The sequence below is a fragment of the Desmodus rotundus genome, chromosome 12 (genome assembly GCF_022682495.2).
Source record: "Desmodus rotundus isolate HL8 chromosome 12, HLdesRot8A.1, whole genome shotgun sequence".
Taxonomy (NCBI): Eukaryota; Metazoa; Chordata; class Mammalia; order Chiroptera; family Phyllostomidae; genus Desmodus; species Desmodus rotundus.
In genome coordinates this window covers 68,759,605-68,781,509 of record NC_071398.1, presented here as the reverse complement: position 1 = coordinate 68,781,509, position 21,905 = coordinate 68,759,605, and the positions used below count along the sequence as shown (strand labels likewise).

Here is a 21,905-nt window from a genome sequence, read left to right as displayed (position 1 = left end):
AGAAGGGGCTGGCAAGCAGTGTTCAAAGTCATGAAAGGCAAAGACCTACATCCAAGATTCCTTCACCCAGCAAAGGTGTCATTTAGAATGGAAGGGCAGGTAAAATTCTTCCCAGACAAGGTAAAGCTAAAAGAATTCATCACCACCGAGCCATTATTACATGAAATGTTAAAGGGACTTATCTAAGAAAAAGAAGAAGGTCAAAAGTATAAACATTAAAATGGCAACAAACTTGCAACTATCAACAACTGAATCTAAAAAACAAAAACAAACTAAACCACCAGAACAGGAACGGAATCATAGACATGGAAATCATTTGGAGGGTTATCAGCTGGGAGGGGGCAGGGGGAGAATGGAGGGAAAGGTGCAGGGATTAAGAAGCATAAATGGTAGGTCCAAAATAGACAGGGGGGTGTTAAGACTAGCATAGGAAATGGAGATGCCAAAAAACTTTGCACGACCCATGGATATGAACTAAGAGGGAGGGGATGCTGGAGAGAAGGGAGGTACTGGGCAGAGGGGGACAAACGAAAATATTGGGGCAACTGTAATAGCATAATCAAATATACTAAAAATATAAAAATAGAAATTATCATTAAAAATACTTTATTAAAGTATAAGCACTAGAGGGCAGTCCCTGCCCAACAGATGAAACTGATGTTACTCTACTTGGGTGGTCTTACAAGTTAAAAAGGAGCTTGTGATTTAGGTAGCTTGAAGCTAAGTGACTGTAGGAGACCCTTAAGAAACTATTTAAGTAACTCTAAATCAAAAGATAGTTTTAATAATGACTGTCTCTGAAGTCAGTAAAGTGGAGCAAGCAGGGCTTTTTCTTTTCTTTTTAAAATAATGACTTGTGAACTTTTGCCAGAGGAAGGGGAAAATTCACACTAGGTTTTCACACAGAGAAACACTCACGTCATTGCCACTTAGGCTTCTATTTGCTCTGTGAAGCAGGTGTTGGAAAGTCGCTATTCCTAGGGCGGTCGTTGTGATGCCGTGGAGGCTGTGTCTGGAACAGGGGAACTTAGAGCAGACAGGCAAAGCTGACTGATTTGTTAGATAAGTTTAGAGTCTGACTCAGCTCTTTAATTCCCTGAAACAGAGAAACAATAAGCAGTTTATTGCACAGAGATATCTACATTAGCTAAGTATGCAAGAATGCAGTACAATTTTCTGTTTTCTCCCAAGGATCAGTCCAGTTTTTAAAAGTGAAACATTTTTTTTTCTTGTTTGTATGAGACATCCAGGCTCAAGCTTAAGTTTTGGGGTATTTTAATAAAAATTGAGCTCCATTCCCCCAAACGGGATAAATCATTTGCTAAACTCACATTAACCCTATACAATCTTTTATTTATTTTTAAATGTCTAAGGTGTACAACATGGTATTAAGAATGAAAATCCCTGAACCTGCCATTGAGCTTTAAAAAAATTCCATTTGCTAACCTCCATGCACCCTTCTCCAATTTCATCCTTCTCTCCTGCCTCCCGTCCTGCCGTCATGCCCGGGTAAATGAGTTTGATGTCTAATATTCCAATATATTTGCTCATACTTTTATTATACATGTTAAACATATACAGTAATGTATAATTTTTGTGTATTTTAAAACTTGATATAAATGGCATGTAACCATTCTGTAATTTGTGTTTTCCCTTCAATATTATGTTCCTAAAATTTATCCATGTTGATAACAAGGTGTTCCAGTTATTTCAACATTTAGTTATCATCTTTCTATGATAGATATTTAGGTTGTTTCCAATTATTTACTAATACAAATCATAATGTTATGTCGGTTCTCATATATCAGCTGCTTTTGTGCATGTGGAAGAGTTCTCTAGGGCAGGAATCAGCAAACTATAGCCTGGCCTGTATGGCCACCTGTTACTGTCTGTGGCTGTTTTCGGGTCTCGTGAGTAGCTGCAACAGAGACTGGACGCCTGTGAAGACTTGTTTCCCGTCTGACCCTTCACCGGAAATGTTTACTGGGCCCTGTTCTAGTATAGAAGTGCAATAGAGATTGGCTGCGTTGCACATATTCATTTTTGCTATATTATCAATAAAACTAAGTTTTTAAAAAGTACAAAACTCTGTAATTTGTTGCATCATATTGTATATTTTCTAAAACTTTAAAAAAAATGAAAAGAATGCTCCGAATCTTACTCTTTCATTTGGTTTAAACAATGAGCTTAAGCACATCTCTGTTGTAGCTTCTTTGCCCCTCGCTCAGGGTGGGCATTAATTGGTGGAGTGATGCAGAATACCTATTAAGTTTATCTTTCTTTTGAGAGGGTACTGGGAGTGGGAGAAGACCCGGAAAATAATGGGCTGGTATAATCTTTAAACTTGCTTTTAAGGTCTCTTTCGACTATCCAAGAATAAGTCATCTAAGATGATCCAAACAGTTCAGACGGACCTTGTGGTCACTAGCTTTACTGCCCTCTGCAAGAATGCCAACTCCATGAAGACAGCAATTTTTGTCTACACTTGTAGCAGATGTTCAAGAAATACTTGTTAGTTGAATAAATGTATATATAGAACACAATCCATCTGAATGAGAAAGCTTGAAATGCATTGAACTGCAGTTCTTGAATATTTATATCGGTTAATGCTAAAGAATACTGTATTTGGAATTAGGGAAGATATTCCCCGTTTTCATCTAGGAATGTTACACAATATGGACATAGTTTGTGATTCTGCTCTCCATGGTCGGTGACAATGATAATGAAAATAGGTAGTACTAGTGATTAAGGGCTGGGCACAGTCCCAAGTGTATGATGTGTGTGCACTCATTTAACTTATATGATGACCTAGTGAGATAGGTACTGTAATTATCATCGGCTCCATTTTTACCAATGAGGAAACTAAACATGGAGAGTTTAAGAAACTTGCTTAAGGTCATAAAGCTAGTACGTGGCAGAGCATAGTCATGAATCTGAAGAGTTTAGAAGAATTTTGTGTAAGCCTGGAAGGAGGGATCTCTGAAGTCCTGTAGTTTCCAATCCTTTAAGTCAAGCTATATATTAGAGAGATAACACGAGCTGCTTTAAAAAAACATTTAAATTTCTAGTAGTTATTTTTTTTTAAGTTGGTGAAATTAATTTTAATAATATATTTTATTTTACTTTATATAAAGTATGATTTAAAATATAATCAATAGAAAATTATTAAAACATTGCACATTATTTTTATCATACTAAGTCTTTAAAATGTGGTGTGCATTTTATACTCAGAGCATATCTGAATCTGCAGGAGGTACACTTCAAGTGCTCAATAGCCCCATATTTCCTATGTACCACTGTAGCTATTTACTTATGATTTATTTTAAATATATTGAACTGATTATGCTATTACAGTTTTCCCAGTTATTCCCCCTTTGCCCTCCTCCACCCAATACCCCCCTTCTCTCCACCAGTCTCTTCCTTTATTTCATGTCTGTGGGTCATGCATATAAGTTCCTTGGCTTCTCCATTTCCCATACTATTCCTAACACCCCTCTGTCTATTTTGGACCTACCATTTATTCTTCTTAATCCCTGCACTTTTCCCTCCATTCTCCCCCTGCCCCCTCCCAGCTGATAACCCTCCAAATGATTTCCATATCTATGATTCCGTTCCTGTTCTGGTGGTTTAGTTTGTTTTTGTTTTTTTAGATTCAGTTGTTGATAGTTGCAAGTTTGTTGCCATTTTAATGTTTATACTTTTGATCTTCTTCTTTTTCTTAGATAAGTCCCTTAATTTCATGAAACAATGGCTTGGTGGTGATGAATTCTTTTAGCTTTACCTTGTCTGGGAAGAATTTTACCTGCCCTTCCATTCTAAATGACAGCTTTGCTGAGTGGAGTAATCTTGGATGTAGGTCTTTGCCTTTCATGACTTTGAACACTGCTTGCCAGCCCCTTCTTGCCTGAAAGGTTTCTTTTGAGAAATCAGCTGATGTATCATGAAACTCCTTTGTACGTCAGTCTCTGCTTTTCTCTTGATGTTTCTAAGATTCTCTCTTTATCTTTAACCTTTGGCATTTTAATTATGATGTGTCTAGGTGTGTTCCTCTTTGGGTCCAACTTGTTTGTGACTCTCTGTGCTTCCTAGACTCATATGTCTATTTCCTTTGCCAAACTGGGGAAGTTTTCTTTCATTATTTTTTCAAATAAGTTTTCAATTTCTTGCTCTTCCTCTTCTCCTCTGGCAGCCCTGTGATTTGGACGTTGGAATGTTTGAAGTTGTCCCAGAGGTTCCTAAGCCTATCCTCATTTTTTTGAATTCTTGTTTCTTCATTCTGTTCTGGTTAAATGTTTATTTCTTCCTTTTGTTCCAAATCATTGATTTGAATCCTGGCTTCCTTCCCTTCACTGTTGGTTCCCAGTAGATTTTTCTTTATTTCACTTAGTGTGTTCTTCATTTCTTGCTTTATGTTGTGGCCATACTCAGTGAGTTCTCTGAGCATCCTGATCACCACTATTTTGAACTCTGCATATGATTGGTTGGTTATCTCTGTTTCATTTAGTTCTTTTTCTGGGATTTTGTTCTGTTCTTTCACTTGGGCCATATTTCTTTGCCCCCTCAATTTGGCAGCCTCCCTGTGTTTATTTCTATTTATTAGGTAGAGCTGCTTTGACTCCCTGTCTTAGAAAAGGCACCTATAATTGTGTAGGGTAGACCCGTAGGTAATCTCCAGGGTGGGGCAAACCACTTCATTGCTTTGTTGCTCTGTGTTGAGGGAGGGCTCAGAGAGGAGACAGTGCCACTGCTTGGCTTCTGGGGGCTTGCCCAGCACTCACCCTGTTTCCAATCACTCCACTCACTCCCTGTGTGCAACTGGAGCCCTTCCAGTTGTTGCCCTGGTTCTGAATCCCAGAGTGGGTGGGTTTGCGTACATTCTAAGACCATGTGGACCCCTTAATTGGAGTCTCCTGAATATCCGGCATGTCTTCCGCTGCCCGAACCCCATTGGTTTTAGAGCCAGAAGTTATGGAAATTTGTCTTCCTGTCTGTGGAACCCTGGGCTGTGCAGTCTGGGGCTGGGATCACTCTCTCCCAAGGTATTACTCCTGAGTTTTATCTACCACACCTTAATGTAGGAACACTTGTTCTGCTGCTACTGCTGCCTCTCTGTACCACACTGTCTCCTAGCCTCTCTACCGGTCTCCACATCTCTGCCTCTCCTACTCGTCTGGATGAATGTGGCTTCTTTAAGGCCTTGGTTGTTGGACTTCAGTACAGTTTGATTTTCTGATGGTTCTGGATGTTATTTGTTTTGAGGGTTAGCTGTAATTTCTCTGTGGTTGTGCAAAGAGATGAAATGTGTCTACCTACACCTCCATCTTGATGGGAAGTCTCCACCACTATAGCTATTTATAGTAAGCTACTTAGTTCTTAGTAGAAGAGGGAATCTAAACCTCAAAGGTACATAAATTGCCCGAAGTCATGCAGTCAGTTGGGTGGTTCACCGATATAGTTAAAAATCCTATGGTTTTGGAGCTGGTGGGAGTGGTGCCAGGGTTGACTGTAAAGGAGAGTTTCTAGAACCAGGGAAGGTCCTTAGAAATACAGGGGTAATATGAAATCCCCTGGAACCACTAAGTAGGCCTCAAATGGACTGATTATATTTGCCAAGTTATTTGCTCACTTTCCAAATTGAAGTTCATTTAGTCATCAGGTATTTGTTTGTTTAATAATATGGTGAGAGGAGTTACCGTATTTTGCTGTGTATACTGCACACCTTTTTGCCCAAATTTTTGCGGGAAAAATAAGGGTGCTCCTTATGCATGGGTAGTACCTGAAATGCCTTGTGTCTGCTCTTGTGTTTTGTAATTATCTGTTACATAAAATTTCTTGTACCATAATATGTGTAAAAATAAATGCTAAAATTCCTTTATAATACAAAAAAAGTATCTAAATGTAAATAAATACAAAATTGAATGAAAAAATTAAAATGAAAGGTCTTTTTCTTGAAAGTTTGGGCCAGAAACATTATATTATATAATGTGCATTATATATGGTAAAATGTGATATGTACCACATGTAGTAATTACATACAATATACCCTTGTCACACCCCAGGACAATGAAAGGTTCTGGTGTCAGTTATACTTATTTGATCATTTCACTAGCTGCACTATTTAGTTACTAGTTCTTTACCAGTTAGAGAAACAAGTAGTAATCAAGAAGTTTTGAGTATGTGCAGAAGGGATAGGGAGTGGGGAGGGAGGTTAAGTACAAAAAAACCATAGGATTTTGGCTCTCAATAAACTGGAAATCTAGTGAGAAAGTAGTACTAGTATAGAGATTTAGTATAAACTTTAAACTATAACCCTAAAGTGCTAAATTCCCAAAGTGCTAAATTTATGCTTCCAGAAATGCAGAAAGAGGGAGAAAGAGCTTATCTGGGATCCTGAGTTAAAATGAATTAATCTAGTCCTTTCAAAAACAACTTCATGTTAATCCTAGCAGTCACGCTGGCATTTGCACACTATAAAGTCAGAAAGTTTTAAATCTAAGTTTAATCGATTTTCCCTATTATGGAAAGGACCCTTTGAAAAATTGGAAAATATGAAAAAAAGGAAAAATTCATTCAAAATCTAGAAGACAACTATTTCTGTATATTCCCTTCCAATTCTTTTACATGCATTTAAAAAAATATAATTGATCATGGAATATAATTGTTTATTTGTTTTTTTCCTAAAAGTATAAGCACTTAAAAAAAATGTTCATAAATATCATTTAAGGCCCTGGCTCAGCTGGATGGAGCGTTCTCCTGACATGCCAAGGTTTTAGGTTCGATCCCCAGTCAGGGAGGGCACATACAAGAATCAACCAATGAATGAGTAAATGAGTGGAACAACAAATCGAAGTTTCTCTTTCTTTCTCTCTCTCAAAAAAATCGATAAGCAAAAAAGTATGATTTAAAGTGCCTACATGACGGTAGCATGATACGTCATTTTTTCAGCCATCCCCCATGGTTCGGCATTTATTTCATTTTGCCATATTCGATGCCTCAGTGACCGTTTTTGTAAACAAGCTCTTTTTCACATGCAGGATTATTTTTCTTAAGGACAGTTCCTGGAGGTGGAGCTGCCAAGCTGAAGAGCATAAACATTTTGTAAGGTTCCTGCCGTATTTTGGCAAATGGCGTACGAAAGGGTTGTTCCCTCTTGCGCCAGTGAGAGTGCCCGTTTCGTGGCAGGCACCAGCACTGAGGTAGTCTTGTTTGTTTTTATTTGCTAAGTTGGAGACCAAAATGTTATTTTATTGTTTTAATATCAATTCGTTGATTACTATTATTAAGTATTAACATTTCCTCATATTTATATAGTCATCCCCTATTTATGTGTTATTATTTGTCATTTTCCTCAGGTTTTTCTTATCGGTTTGATTTCTTTTTTTTTTTAATTTGCAAGTCCTGGACATTTCTTTTTTTATATATATATTATTGATTATGCTATTACAGTTTTCCCAATTTTTCCCCCTCTGTCCCCCCACTGCCCTGCCTCCCCAAACCTCCAGCATTCCCCCCCCGCCCCCCCGCTTAGTTCATGTCCATGGGTTGTACATATAAGTTCTTTGAGTCCTCTGTTTCCTATACCATTTTTTATCTCTCCTGGTCTACCTTATGCCTACTAACCATGCTCCTTCTTCCCTGTACCTTTTCCCCCTTACAGTTTGAGTTCTTGATGTATTAAGGCATAATTGTTTTTTTTAAATGAACAGTGTTGATAGTTCTTTTAAAATAATGTTCCTTTAAACACTGTCATTATGTAAGACTTTTTTTAAAATTATTTGATGAAAACATTTAGTTTAGTTCCAGTCCTTTTTAGGCACTCTTTTGAACTTTCTTATGCTGTCAATGGGTGTGGGCTCAAGTGGTAAAACTGCTTATATTAAGCAATTATTATTATTATTTTAATCCTCACCTGAGGACGCTTTTCATTGCTTTTGGAGAGAGAAGAAGTGGGAGAGAGAGACAGAGACAGAGACAGGCATCCATTGCTTGCCTCCCATATGCGCCCTGACCAGGGGTTGAACCTGTTACCCTTTTGGTGTATGGGACTACGCTCCATCCAACTAAGCCACATTGCCCAGGGCATTAAGCAATTATTTTAAGAAAAATGCAACTACAAAGATAAATTTTATGTAAATTGTATATAGGATATCCCAATGTGAAGTAAAAACATGCTTTTGAAAAAAAATGCTTTTGGGAATATTTACTGCTTCGGATTATCTGCTCCAACTGTTTTTCTATAGGGTACCAGTGAAATTGACTGTATGTGAAAAGACTTTTTAAAATTACCTTATTTAGCCCTGGCTGGGTTGCTTAATCGGTTGCAGCATTGTCTCATACACAAAATGGTTGTGGGTTCAATTCCCGGTCAGGGCACATATCTAAGTTGTGGGTCTGATCCCCAGTCAGGGGCAACTGATTGCTGCTCTTCTCCGCCCCCCCCCCCCCCCCGCCTCTCTAAAATTAATGAAAATGTATCCTTTGGTGAGGATTAAAAAAAATTACTGTATTGAGGTAAAATTCGCACATGAAGAGGTTTTTACATTCAAATTTTAGAAAGCTAACTATTTTGACTTGGAAAGGATGAATGGGCTATGCACCCTTATTTTCACATCCCCAAACCTTAAGAGTGCCTTACTGTGAATTCCCAATGCTCAGGACTGACCTTTTTTTCCTTTTCTTTTTAAAATCAGTACTGATATCCACGGGCTGCAAACTTTTCTCCAGTAGCTGAACGCAGAGACTTTTGGGCACTTTTTAATTTCTTCTTTCTTCAGGATTTTAAAAGAGCCCTCTTGCTTCCTCTGTTTGTCATTATGTACAGAATAGAAAATGCAAAACAAGACAGCTGTACAGGAGGTTTTTCTTTTTAAAGAAGTTGATAGACAAATGGCGCAGGGTTCACTGTTCTCGCCAGCTGAGAGTGCAGCTCCCAGAAAGCGCTCCTTTAAAGGAACAAGCGGAGTAGTGTGCACAGCCTGAAAGGCCTCATTGACACACCAGCGGGCAGGCTCTGGTACCACGTTGTCTGGTATGCGGTGCCCTTTGGAAACCAGCTATCAAGATTTCTACACCCCCAATGTCCCCCCAAATTAAAAAATTAATTTCCTTCCCCCTACGCCATAATCCTGGGTTTTCTGAGTGACGGTCCTGAAAAGGCGTTCGTTTTCGTTTATCTGTTGCCTCTGGGTGTCAGTCAGTGATGCACCGTCTGTCTTACTCAGTGGGAACCTGGGGGTCCGGACAGTTGGCTGAGGCTGTGTCCTGGACAGATGAGTGGTCCAGCATTCCTATTTGTTTTCTGAGCTAAAATCTAAGTGCTGCAGTGAAAAGGAGTAGTGGGTGGGGGAAATAAGGCAAATTTGAAGCTGGTGATTTAAATCATTACCTATAGTTTTTCAGTTTTCTTGAAGGTTGAACTGTAGAGTTGGAAGTTTATGTTGGGTAGCTTTCTAGTGGAGCAGGATGTTAAGAGTTACTACATTTGCAGCAGTGAAACTATAGACTCGTGTAGACTTTGAGAGAGCTCTTCAGGGAAGACACAGTCATCTGTGGCATGTTGGTTTGATAGAGGTCAGGGGCCAGGCAGCATCTTTAACAACGGCTTTCATTTAAGCATTAACAGCGCTCCCATTATGTGTCTAGCCTTTGACAGAGGGTGTGGATGGTGCTCCCAAACTTCGAGGAGCTCAGAGTCACAGCCCCATCAACTGTGGAAGGTGCTGAGAGGTCAGCAGCCCACCCTTATTCTGACAGGAGCACCAAGGCCCTTGCGAAGGTGACTTGTTCGGGATTCCACAGTTAGTGGCAGACCCTTGACTGCAGGCTGGATTTCTTGCTTCCAGTTCGGTAGTTTTGCATTCGACTGTTGTCAGAAGTGCCTTGTAATTGTTAGAGGACAATTCAAGACAGTATAGGATTAAATATAAGTTGACTAATCAGTCACCATTGCATGAGGGGAGAGTTCACTGCTCACTGGAGTTATCTGGAACTGCAGCAGATTTTGAAGATTGGGTATGGTGTGAATATTATAAAAGAACCAGAAAAGTCTGGTCCCTGCTCTGTGTTGTTGGGGACATACATGAACAAATTCATGTTCTTCAGTCTGAGTGTGAAGCCTTTAAATGTGCTTCCTGTTGGACCACGCGCACCTGGGAAATTTGCTTGGTGAATATTAAAATGAGAGCCAGGCAGGGGGTTGGGAGGTTGAGGGCGTGGGAAGGGAAGTGGAGTCCAAGTGGTTCACAGGTTTCTGAGTGGGCTTTGAAAGGCCACCACACACGTGAGGATGAATCTAGATTGCTAGAACTGTGAGCTATGACAGGGAGGGCCCTCGTGGAGGTCTTGAGATAAAGAACTCAAGTCTCCCCCGCTCCCCTTGGCTGCTAGACGTTAGTTCTTGGTCTTATACATATTTGATTTCATCACCCCCTATGCCGGATAGGTTTCCTTTCCCTGTTCAGAGGATTGCTGAAAGCAAAAGTAACACTCTTAACCATCTGCCACTTAAACAAGAGATTTATTACTTTCAATTGAAGGGATGCTTGTTCCGACAGGAGAAGGGTCTGCATCAGACAGGAAGACCTATGGCAGTGCATGTACTTTGGTCACAGCTCTGCAGGCAAGTTCAGGAGTTGGGGGTCCCCAAAGAGCAAACAGCAGATGAGAATTAGAGGTCAGAGAGAGCACTGGGAACAGAAAATTCAGTGCATTTTCAGTGCGGCTGGAGTTCAGAGCAGAGGGCCAGGCCCTGAGGCATCTGTAAGGGGAGGGAGGGGCAGGAGGGGGAGGCTAAAGTATCCAGATGGATCTCTAAACGGAGTGAAAGGAAGTAGACATTAACTCAAGGGCAATGGGGAATATGTCTATCGAATTTAAACTTTAGATCCCTCGGACAGCAGTGTGGGGATGGATCCTGGGAGAGGGAGGATAGGAAACAGCAGAGTCAGTGATACCTCTTACCAGACTGGCAGTAGTTGAAAAGAGAAGGGTTGATGACCTGAACCTGTAGGGACCACGAATCACAATTTTGGCACTCAGGGTAAACAACTCGAAATTGACCTCCAGAGAACGCTGTAATTCTAGATCAGGCTTGCAAATGCGAATGACTGGTGATGTGCCTTCTGATAGCTTTCAATTTAATGAAATATTCTTGGTAACCAGGTATAATTCTTTGAGTCTCTATATAAATACAGACTCAAAGTTCTGAGTAAACACCCATTATTACTCTTGCACTTCCGCCCTCATCATCTGTTCACCCTAGGCTTAGGCAAGTCAAGAGAAGTTCTTTAATCACAAAAATGCCAGGAGGACCCTGTTTATGTACAAACCTTTTTCGCCACTTAGAAAAATTTATTATATGAATGAAACAATCTTCCCCCCTCTAGATTTTTGAATCCCGGGGCACCGCACAGTCTGGGGCAGAGGCAGTGGGAGGGAGGGAAGGAGGGAATCAGATTCAGCAGATATTTAAGAAGTAGGATGGACAAGGAAAACTTTTACGAGAAAAAGTTTTGAGTTTGATTTTAAAGATGTTGGTTTTTAATTGAAAGAATAATACATACCGTGGTAAAATTCAAACTGTACTAAAGATATACAATGAAAAGCATGTCTCCTTAACCAGAGTCAACCACTTTTAATAGTTCCTATGTTTTATTTTTATAAAATAATAAGTATTTATTATTAAAATAAATATTAAAATATTTAATGTTTTAATTTTTATAAAGATGGGAACATACTATACACCCTGCTCTTCCCTTTACTAATTCACTTAACATTACAGTTTGGCAGTCTTGCCACTTCTACTTTATTCTTTATAATGATTGCTTAATAGTCCACTGTATGAATATGTTATCGTAATTTATTTAAATTGGTTTTCAAACTGATGGACATTGGGGCTATTTCCAATTTTTGGTATTTGAATTAGATTTTAAATAAGAGAGGAGACATGAATTAATAAAGAGAAAATTCTAAGTGGCAAAAAAAGGTTTGTAAATAAACAGGGACGCCCTGGTGTTTTTGCGATTGAAGAACTTTTCTTGACTTGCCTAAGCCTTAGCGTAAACATATGATGGGGGTGGAAGTGGGTTTACACAGGCCTTTGAGTCTATGTGTAGAATTGGGATGTGACTTAAGAACTAGGCATTTCTAACAAGAATGGACTGAAGCTGACCACAACCACTTCTTCACCAATTCAAATCTCTCGGGGGAGGACGCCACCACACCTGTGGACACTGATGATCCTCCCCTCCTAGAGAAATGCCTTCTTGCCCACCCATGGCTGTCACCCCCTTGGGTCCTAAAGCTGCCTGCTGCCTTAGTTGTTTCTCTGGGCACCCTAGCCATATCCACATACGCGGAGTAATTGTAAAAGTAGAAGGCAGGCCTGACTAGACAGTGGTGTCAGGGAGGACTGAGAAAGGGGTCATCGGTGTGCAGCCACCTCCCACTGGTTCCTCCTGTCCCTTTCCCTAGAAGTGTCCCTCCTAGGCACACTTCCCCGGCAGTACAACAGCGTAATGATTCCTGGTCAGCACAAGTGTCAGATGTAACAAACCAATGGATGTGAAAGGGCCTGTGTTTTGTTTTCCCTTTTCCAAGGCCTTGCCAGAAGGGAGTTTGTAAGGCAATATGTAACCCAACCCAAGACAGTGAAGCGTATTCTGTCTTCTCCTGGACGTGCCTGCCGGTGTAGGCCTCCCATATCCTCACCCTGTGTGCTTTATTGGAACCAGTCCTGAAAGTTCATCCCTTTAGGAAAATATCACCAGATTTCTTTACATTTGTATAGCTCTCGGCTGACAAAGAGACCTTAGCAACCATGATCTAATTTGAGCCTCCCAGGAAACCATGTGGGGTAAGTAAGGCATGTTTTATTCCCATGAAACAGATGGTGTAACTGAGGCTCAGAGAGATCAATATAAAGAATCTGAGACCCAGAGAAGACACATGAATCATACACAGCAGAGGGCAGGACTAGGTCCCCTCTAGTACTACAGGATCGACAAGGTGAGAGGCAGCTTCCCTGCTCTCAATCTGCCTAGGCTTGGAATTCTTGAGTCTGTTTCCCCAATCATATTTTACATTCTAGTAAAATGCATGTCACTTTAAAAATAATTTTTCATTGAAAAAAAAGGACCGTTACAGATACTTTGCAGTTTGCAAAACATCTTTAAATTCATGGACTCATTTTATTCTTACAATAATCCTAGGAAGTATATAGAGCAAATATGTTTAATTCCATGTTGCAGATGAGGAAATAGATTTAGGAACTGAGGCTTGCCCAGAGTCAAACTACCAGTAAGGAGCAGAGCCAGAATGGGAACCCGGCCTTCCAGCCAGCAACTTCGATGCCTCTTTGTACTTTCATAGTGTTGTTAGGCTTTTGCTGCGACTTTACTGTGCTGTGTAATTCTCTTTTTTGAAATTCGAATTACATAACCTTGTGTAGCCATTCATTTAAAAAACGTTTATTAAGGACCCTTATAAATTGCTCACCATCTAATTGGGAGAAAGGTAAGTAAACAAATGGTTACAATCAAAGATACATTTGCAATTTCCTTTGTTTCAATTTGCAAGTTCGGCTACTAATATGTGGTTTTTAATGACAGCATGATGGCAATTTTTACTCAAAAGTAAGTAAATGACAACTCTTGTAAAAAATGGGAGAAAGAAGCCACACCTGCACATACCCATGTGTGTAATGCCCCACGTCAGTGAATCACCCGCATTTTACATTCCTTTAAGTAATTGACACTTCCTTGGCATGTTAGCCTGTAGGAAACGATAGGCTACAGTGTCGCAGTATGTCATCAGAAAATGTCAAGTAGATTACAGTGTTTTGTTACTTTGATGTCACTGCCCAGCATTGTTTTGGTCTTTTCCTTACTAACAGATACACTGAATAGTTCACATTTCAACATAATGTCAAAAAAGAAGAGAATTTGTAATAACTTCCTTTTAAAGAGCACATTTCTTATCCAATAATGATTTTGCTTCCTTTTGTCCTCTTGCTTTGGGGGGCCGTAATTGCTTGTTGGTCTGCTCACCCATCTTGGTTCTGCAGGGCACCATGTGTCTGGAGCACACTCTAAAACTTTGAGTCAAAGGTTAAACAGAAGAGTGTGCTTAGAGCACTAGATTTGGGATTTTAAAGAAGAGTAAAGCTCCTCTGTATAGTGAAAAATTAACTTCACCCAAAGACAGGTCTGGCCTCCGCCCTCAGCTACTGGAAGGTGATATCTGTGCCCCCAAAACATCCTACCTGACGTGAATGTCCTGGTTTGCCTGGTGGGGTTTGGCCACCGCACAGTTGAACAATTTGACTTATGGTGGGGAATGTGCCACTCCAGTTCTGACCTCCAGTGGAACCGGAGACCATGGGTCAGTGATGTGGGCAGTATGTGATTGAACCCCAGTAAAAACTCCGGACATCAAAGGCTCAGCTAAGAATCCCTTTTTGACTTTTGAATGTTGTCATATGTTGTAGCCGGAAGGAGGTAAAGCCACCCTGGAGGAAATGACTGAACTCTTCGTGTTTGGACCCCTTCCAGATTTCACTCCATCTGTCTCTTATTTTGGCAGGCTCTGATTTGTATCCTTTGTTATAATAAAACTTTAATTGCACGCACAGTGCTTTCATGAGCTCTGTGAGAAGTTCTAGCAAATTGGCTGCAGTGAGGACAGCCTTGTGGAGGATTGTGCCCTTAATCTGACCCTGGGAGCTGGTGTCAGACATCACTGCATGTCCCAAACCCGAATGCAGAGTAAGATCTTGTTACCGTGGTTACTTCTCTCAGCTCCTTAATTTGGGGGTCATTCCTGTCCTATTCCCCTCACAGGCTTAATTGTTAAGATCAAAAACCAAATAAGTAATGTGTGTAAAAACTACTAATAACAAATAAGAATAAGCTATTTAAAAACTGTAATGGGCCATCAAAATATGTTAATATTATTAAACAAAACTAAATGGTAGGTGTTGAGTGGGTTAGGTAAGACTATTCAATCATTCATCACACAAAAATCATTGAGTTTGTATTATGTACACAGTGTTGAGGAGATGACAGTGAACAAGTGAAGACCCTGCCCCTGGGGGGCTTATATGCTGCTCAGGGAGAGGTAAGAAGAAGGCAAATAATTAGACTGTGGTGTTCATCGGGAGGGAGGGGAGCAAACAGAGTGATGTGATGGGAGCAGTCCCATTGCCCACTCTAAACTGCACTCCCCCTCTCTGCTAGGGATGACCCCCCTCTCACCCATGCTGGTCCTAATGGCTTGCCTGGTGGGGTGATCCAGACCCTTATTCTTGAGGAGGTCGGAGCCTCTGATAACCTCGCCCATTCCAGGCTGGGCTGCACTTGCCATTCATGTTACAATTAGGCAACAGCGCCGAGAGGTGGCCAAGGGGATTACCTGAGTGCCACACTTATTCCCGCCCTGCTGCACAGCGGTGCCACCCCCTGTTGCTGGTGAGGCTCACTATCCCTGCCTCAGGCCTCTCTCAAAGCCGCAGCCTCTCATGTCGCCCAGTGTATGGGCCCGGGCAGTGTTCCTAGCTGTGGGACAAATTGTCTCCAGAACAGAAAGTTCTGGCAGACATTGTGTTCACTTTGTGGATGCAAGATGCAGTGATCTGTCTTTTCTTCAGAGGGAATATCCTAGCACACCGCTGCCTACTCACTGGACCCAAAAAGCGTTACTGAAGGGGCAGCTCCCTGAATCTTCAGAGTTTATATTCCTCCCTCTTGAGTGCATGTGTCTTACCAAGGCGTCCAGGGGCCAGGCACCTCTTGCTCATGCTCCCCGATCAGCCTAACATCAGTGATGCAGTGTACCCATGTGATGATCTGTGGGATGTCCAGATGGTCTAATCTGTTCTGAATATATCGGACATAGACTGGGAGAGTTACCAGAGCTGGGAGCAAAACTAAATGTTGTTGTTCAGTTCGCGTGAATGCTGTTTCTGCACCTCTTTCCTGATTGGGATGCGGAAGAATTCATTGGCCACATGGCATGTACTATTTATATGTTCTAGCAATGAGATCACATCTCATTGAGGAGCTGACAGCAATCTAGTCATTCTCCAGGATCTGTCTGTTTTCTGCAGGGACCACACTGGTGAGCTACACGCACATATGATAGAGACCACTATCCCCGCATCCTTGAGATCCTTAAGGGTAGCACTGATTTCTATCTTCCCTCCAAAATGGGATATTGTTTTTTGCACTTACCATCTTATCTGGGAGTTAGGGGAGTGGAGAGAGAGGTGCAATTTCACAGGCTTCGTTGATTTGACCTTCCCCACTGTGATAGCTCTCAGCACATAAACCAATGACTGGATGTGGGGCCTTTTTCAACGGCAAAATATATCCTTCCCCGTTACACACCGAGGGAGTGGGGCAGTGGCCACCAGGTGGGGCCATGGACCCAGTGGATCCACTTTAAGATGGACTCCATTGTGACCTGGCTCATGTCCCGTCACTCTGATGGGTGTCTACAGTGACGTTTCAGGTCTCTGAACATCAGTATCATTTCAGACACTGTGTCCTACCAGATATTCCCCTTCCCCTAGTTTATAGTCACCCAAGTAAATGGCTGTAGGTTCCTTTGGGAGAAGGACTCGTGAATTATTGCAGTATATACATGCTGTGATGTTGCAGGGTCCTTCTTCCGGGGGACTCAGCCACTTTCTTATCCAATATGGTTTAGGTCCGAAAACAATTTCAGGTCTAGGAACTGGGCAAAGGATCATGAGTTTTTACAAAATGTTTTTAAAAAATATTTTATTTTTAACTGTGGTAAAAAACATAATATTTATCATCCATCACTACTTATAAGTGTACAGTTCAGTAGTGTTAAGTATATTCACAGTGCTGTGCAACCCAGCTCCAGAGCTTTGTATGAATTTGACTACTTTAAATACCTCATGTAAGTGGACACATACAATGTTTGTCTTTTTGTCACTGGCTTCACTTAGCATGATGTCAAGCAGGGTTCACCCGTGTCGTAGTGTATGTTAGGATTTCCTTCCATTTTAAGGCTGAATAATATTTCATTGTATGTGTGTACCGCATTTTGTTTATATATTTATCCTTTACTGGATACTTGAGTTCTTCCACCTCTGGTCCATTGTGAATAATACTGTGAACACGGGTGTGCAAATATCTCTTCCAGATTCTGCTTTCACTTCTTTTAGAAATATGCCAGGAGTGGGATTGCTGTATGATATGGTAATTGTATTTTATTTTTTTTAAGATTTTATTTATTTTTGGAGAGAGGAGAGGGGAGGAAAAGAGGGAGAGAAACATCAATGTGTCGTTGTCTCTCTCATGCCCCCTGCTGGGGACCTGGATCGCAACCCAGGCATGTGCCCGGACTGGGAATCGAACTGGCGACCCTTTGGTTTGCAGACTGGTGCTCAATCCACTGAGCCACACCAGTAGGGGCATTGGTAATTTATTTCCATAAGGAGCTGCCATTAAAAAAAAATCCTCACATGAGGGTATGTTTTTGATTTTAGAGAGAGAGGAAGGGGGCAGAGAGAGAGAAAACCATCTATGCGAGAGAGAAATAGCAATTGGTTGCCTCCCACATGTGCCCTGACTGGGGGTCAAATCCTCAACCTAGGTATTATGGTAACCTAACCGGAGAACAAACCTGAAACCTTTTTGATGTACTGGATGGTGTTCCAACCAACTAAGTCATGTAGCCCGAGCTGCCATATTGCTTCAAAGTGTCTGCACCATTTTACATTCCCACCAATAGTGCAGTAGGATTCCAATTTATCCACATCAAGGGATCATAATTTTTTATCGAGACAACAGTGTTCAGCCTCTGCTCATCCAGTCTTGCATCCCTTGATTATGTAGTAAACGATGCTGTCATGGGCTGCCCATCTATTTTGTCCAGGAACACTGTGTTCTATTAACCAACTCAAATTTCTGTGGGTCAAGCTCCCTTGGCTGGCCATTCAACCTTGCTGGCCATTAAGATAATGTGACCCTTGGCTTCTGTTATTACTGCCTTGCCCCTATTGCCCCTATTGATGGTGATGATCACTATCAATGATTCTAGCTCTGTGATGGCCTCTTCTGGTTCCTGCAGAAGTCTGGACTGCGGATGGCCCAGGGTGCTCGCAGAGTGTGGCCCTCGGCAGCCAGAGCTGGGTGGGGGCTGGGGGAAGAGAAACAGTCTGTTCTCGCAGTGGCTCCAGGTCCACTTCTCCACTGGGGCAGAGAGCATGCCACGGGCCCTCTTCTTCCGCCTCCCATCTCCATAGAGCCATAAGCTTAGGGGTGAGGTTAGGACACTTGGCCTGTGCAGAGTACATAGGACAGGAAACCATTCCACTGCCTTGTTTTGCCACCTAAAGAGAGGAACCCAGAAAAATGGGGACCAAGGCACATTGACCTGTTCCATCTTCTTTTTGTTGTGTTGCATTTGCTGCTGGGTAGGAAAACTTTGCAAAAGCAACCAGATTCCTATTGCTACTACCTCTGCCCTCTCTTTCTTCGTCTAGAAGGCAATTATTTGAGCATCACCCCAGAGTGATGACAATGCTTTGTTACCTAAGTCTGATCACCCCTATTTTACATTTTTCTGTGTCTCTTGGGAGGAAGGGGCCGTTTGTTGTCATGGTTTTAATATCTAGAAGAAGGAAAAGCAAGAATGAGGTTGAGTCCAGTATTTCTGAAAGAAAGAGGTGATTTCAGAACTATTCCAAGCCAGCAGGAAAGACAGGGGAGATAACCCCAACTTGTCCAAAGAAAGAAGCAAAGAGGAAGAGGGATTAGGAGTTGGAGGCTGATGCAGATTGAGAGTTCCAGTCTTTATGAAAATGCAAACTGCCTATGTCCCTCGTGTTTGTAGCTGCACCAACCTCTCCTCTCCTGACAACTCAGGAAGAGTTGGGAATCTGTATTCCCCAATTGCTCCCCAAGCTCAACCCAGCTCTCCCACACTTGTTGAATTTTTAAAGTGGTCCTACTAATTTCTGCATTCTCCCCTACCTGCTTCCAAGGAAGCCCAGGGTAGGGTTGGGTGGGGGTTGGGGTGAGGCACATAAAAGCGTTTCTGTCTCCATTTCTTCTTTTCTGACTGAGCTGGGTTGCACTAATTGACCTCGAGGGTCTCAGCTGTGCTAAGTTGGGTGTTTGTTAGATCTCGTTGGGCTTGTAATTAGTGCAGCGAATCTAGGTCAGAGGCAACTCTTTGGAGTGATGGTCTCAAGGGGCATGAACACAGGCAGGAAATAGCAAACAGGTTCCCCATTCTGTGGGTGGGGTGAGCCAGGGACAGGGAATGGTGGGACTGGTGTCATACACTCCGACAGACACAGGGTCAGGTGCAGAAAGGCACTCAAATGTGTGTGTGTTGTTCCCTTCAGTATTTACTCGGCTTTCTTTCCAACTTCTCCATATATGGTGTGGCTCTAGAGCGAGCTGGGGATTGGCTGCTGCTGTTGGGAGACTGGGAGGTAGGAAGGAAGCAGAGAAAGAAATGAGCCAGGCTAGGGAAGGGGATGGGAAAAGGGAGTGGGGCTCTAGCCAAGATCTGAGGGTGCAGAATGGGGCAGAATCCGCTTGCCTGTGAGGTCTAGAAAGGCGAGAGGGTCTTTGGGGCTGGCTTTTGGGGGAGAATGAGGTAGAATATACTGTTGGCAGAGGGATTGGGAGAGAGGGCAAGAGCTATTTCCCTGGGGTCAGAGCTCTGGGATTAGCACAGCATGGCTCCTGAAGGCCGGTGAAGGAGTTAGAGAAACTTGTGGGTCCCCCCCCCCTTTTCTTTTCACCCTACACAACCTATAGCTCTGCTGTGGAAGTAGGAAATAGTATGCAAAGGAGCTCATCAGCTTTCTCCGTCAACGCCTTGGACAGTCTTCCTAATGGAGCAAGGCCAAGCATGTTCCCCAGACCTGTACTTGTCCCCCCATCCCCCTCCTTAACGACTTAATGAGGAAGAGCAGGAGAAGTTGAGGGAAATGTCACTGAAATATGAAATGTCATTTAATTCTTTACCTGTCTCTGCCCCTCATCACATTTGAACTCTGTCCTGGATTTCCTCATTTCCCCACCCTAGGGCCTCCCAAAAGATTTCCTCTTTTCCAGTTCATTTGTGTAAGAATAGACTATAGCAAGGTCGTTGGGAGAGAGGAGGGAAAGGAGAATAAATATTCATCCCGAAAAATGTCTACTGGCAACTGTGTAGTAAGCACCCCCCCCCCCCCCCCCGGAATCTACCAATTTACCCCAGAACGCAGTGACTAGGAGGAAACTACTGTGGCAAAGAAATCAGACATGCAGTTTGGAAAGAGGTGCCGGTTGCTGGGTGGGGGGCGGCGGAGCTGGCAACAGCATTAGTATCTTCCATTCAGAGTGCCTGTGCTCACTCTTGTTAACAGAAGTCATGCCAGCACCCACCATCAGGGCATGCTTTCAGCTATTTGTCTAGTGGGAAGCCTGGCTTTGTGCTAAGCTCTGAAATTCTTGCAGACAGGAGGTCATGCAATCCCCTCTGTCTGTCTCTAGCCTTTAGCACAGTCCCCGGCGCTCGCTCGCTCTCCTTGAAGAAGGGGACATTATGGGCACAGCCTATGGACTGGGTCGGTTTGCGGACTAGAACAAAGTGACAGTGATTTAACCCCACGCACTCCCGCTACCTGAGTTGGTGTTCACAGGCAGCTGAGTCAGACTGATAATCGCAGCTGCAGCAGCCACGCTGCCCCTTGATGAGTGCTGGTGGCCACCGTCAGCTGTCAGGCATCATCCACAGTTTTGTCTTTATCTGTCTGACAATAACTCTCCATTTTGGCCGAAGAGAAAACTGACTCTCAGAAACCTTGTGCCCTGCCTGGGGCCTTGTAACTGAGGGCAGAATTTGGACCCGGGTGTGTCTGGATCCATAACTGGGCTCATTTTGCCACCTGGTGGCCTGGTGCTGGTGCCTGAAGACCCCAGGGGTTCAGTTCCCAGCTCTTGGTGGCCCCCGATCTTTCTTTCTGCTTCCTCTCACCTGTCGTTCTCCTTTCCGGTGTCTCCCTCCATCCTCTAGCTCCCCTGGGAGCCACAGACCATTGGCATGTTGGGATACACATGCTATTCTGGCTTATGTCTTTTCCTTCACTATGTGGGAGCGGCAAGGGAGGGAAAAAGGAACAATGCTGGTAAGATGACATTTGTACAAAGATGGAGACTTATAAAAAGAAAGCATTTTAACCTAGGCCTTCAGTATTTGTGACAATGGTCTGCTGACTGTGCCTAGAGTTTAGGAGACTGCTGTCTGCTTGGAGGACAAAGTCTGGAGTCCCAGATTCCCTCACCCGCTACCCCAGGAGCCTCTAGGGATGTCTCAGAGGTGACACTCTGGGGCACTCCGTAGGAGTGTGTTCCTTAGGGCAGAGACTAGTTTAGGTAACTACAGAGCAGGTCTAGGGAAGTCTTAATGGCTGTTAGTGGTGGGGACCTAAAAGAACAGCAATCTCTTCTCTAGAGGTGGTTTAACTTGGAGAGACCCCTCTGCTTGCTTACATAGATTGTGGAAGTAATTATACCAGAGCAGACTAGGAATTGAAGGGTCTGTGTTTCATCCAAAGGATTTACCTTCCTTGCCTCCTACCCTGTCTTCCTGAATGCTACACTAGGGCAGCCTCACAGCCAGGACCTAGCAGCAATGGCCCCATTGTCTCCCCCTTCTTCCCTCTCACTCTAGTGACACTCTAGGTCTTGGGGATCTAGGGAAGCAGATCAGGAAGCCAGCAAGGGGGCTCTTCAAAGTGGTTTTAACCCTTCATTTACTTAGTTCATGGGGCTCTGTCCCCTTCTTCCCCCAAATCATTCGTATTTTGCCTTCAAAACTCTTCCCTGGACCTTAACTCTTCTGTTACTAAAGCTGGTCTCAGAAACTTCTGAGCA

General features: G+C 42.7%; 1 pseudogene; it reads left to right on the top strand.

Annotated features, from left to right (window-relative positions):
- The window catches only part of LOC112314054 (small ribosomal subunit protein eS8 pseudogene), a 119,560-nt pseudogene that overhangs the window by 10,618 nt on the left and 87,037 nt on the right, over positions 1-21,905 (top strand).